This window comes from Impatiens glandulifera, chromosome 2 (genome assembly GCF_907164915.1).
Source record: "Impatiens glandulifera chromosome 2, dImpGla2.1, whole genome shotgun sequence".
Classification (NCBI taxonomy): Eukaryota; Viridiplantae; Streptophyta; class Magnoliopsida; order Ericales; family Balsaminaceae; genus Impatiens; species Impatiens glandulifera.
In genome coordinates, this window is record NC_061863.1 from 8001055 (window position 1) to 8003028 (window position 1974).

A 1974-nucleotide genomic window follows, 5' to 3' on the forward strand; every position below is an offset into this window, starting at 1 on the left:
CATCACTAATATTTGAGTCGAATTAAATTTGTCTTTTCGAATTTTTTTAATCTAAATAATACTTTAAATCTTTGATGAATCGATTGCCGCTTATACTCTGCAATCGTGTCATTTCTTGAGTTCACGTCTGTCTCATTTTTTATATGTTTCATATGCAGTGCCCTCTTTCCAAATTAGAAAAATACTTCAAATATAAAATAACACAGTTTTGAAGTAGGGCATATGTGAGGCACTCCATATGAAACAACATATTTGCCCACATTTATAGGTATTCGCTAATATTTTTTTTTTAAAGTTTCTTGTTATTTTGACCATATTTTTAGATAGTCAATTATCATTTTACTGAATTTTTTCGGCGTTATTTATCAACCCTTTAGAAAAGACAAATTCATTGTCGTTCAGGATTTTGGGTAGAGATTCTTCCGACACCACTTAATTGGTTTGTTCGACTTGTTCTCTTTCTTCCCTCGTTGTTGTGAAACTCACATTAGTTTGTATTTAAAATCACCTTGAAAAAATTGCAGGATTATTAGATGAGTTTTATAAATAATATGTATTATTTAACATTCGTTGTACTTTATTATTTAAAAATTAATTATATATTTCTAATTCATTATTTGATTTAACGAGAATTAATTCTTATAAATTATTACGACGAGATGATTATGGGTTAAAATAGATTTTATTAAATGAATTAAAAAATAACAACTTGGTTTCGTGGTGTAGTTGGTTATCACGTCAGTCTAACACACTGAAGGTCTCCGGTTCGAACCCGGGCGAAGCCATTTTTATTGATTCAATGAATAAAGACATTAATCAATTTTATTTATTTCAGTTTTCCAAAATTTTAACAAAATATATTTTCTTTCTTATTGTACAATGTTACACTTGACAATTTATAATCTTATATCAGTGTGGACAGATGAGATCACACTTCATTAGAGAACTAAAACTAAATGTAACCATAGAAGCTTAAAAGTGAATTTTATTAGGTTTGGTGATTATGTTTTAAGGTTGAAATAAGTGTTGAAAAGAAAATTTCAGATTATTTTCACTAAATTTTTGGATGAAATGGGTTTTGTTATAATGAAAATCAACTTGGTGATCATTATGCATTAAAAAGAAAAGGCTCCCAGCAGTTCATAATGAAGTTTTTTTAATAAAGATGTTATCTACCTAGCTATGTGATTGTTATCCTTATCCCCTTGCAAAAATATAATGTTTGATTAATGTTTCCAGAGATTGAACCGATTATTTGTAAATGGTCGCAACTCAAATTTCATTTCATCTTGATCGCTAGATTGGTCTTGATTTCCAAAAGTGGCTAATTTATTGTCCTACTTTTGAGTATTATAGTGAAAGTTTCCTTAAATTAGAATCAACACACTCTCCTTTATTTCTATAATTTTGAAAGAATTTTAATTGAAGTTTTTCCAAATCGCTCTTTTTTATTTCATTCACTTAGCGATCTTGTTGAAGTTCTTGTCGAAAGCTTAAAGCTTTTTTTAGTGTTATTGAGCTTTTTAAAACACGTCAAAGTTGTGATCTAAACTAAGAACTTTGTGTTTTATGCTTGAAAATGGTATTTTTTTTCTTAGGTTCAAAGTTGTATTTCATTACTATCAAGAAATAATCAATTTAGTAATGAACAATATATAAGACCCAATTCATTCTTAGATATTCTCCCCCACAATTTAAGGATTTAATCTATCCATAATTTATGGAGTATCATTGGTGAATGACCTAGAACGGGTGGATGAAGGTGAATTTGATATTATGTATTTTTAAGTATATTAACTAGGTGATAGGTTCCTTTTTTCTTTTTCTAAAAAAACTCTAGAAATATTAAAAATCATCCTCTTTAAGGTCCTTGCTTTTTTAGTATCGGAATATGCATTGTTTTTCTTTCCACCACTCATATTTGAGTTAATGTTGTGGTTTGTTCGATCGGTACGACATTTTATTTAGTTGGAT

General features: G+C 28.4%; 1 non-coding gene across 1 annotated transcript; it reads left to right on the forward strand.

Moving 5' to 3' along the window:
* Positions 1-711: 711 nt before the first annotated feature.
* Positions 712-785, forward strand: TRNAV-AAC. The gene has a single exon. It is a non-coding gene; the product is annotated as a tRNA-Val (tRNA).
* The last annotated feature ends 1189 nt before the right edge of the window (positions 786-1974 follow it).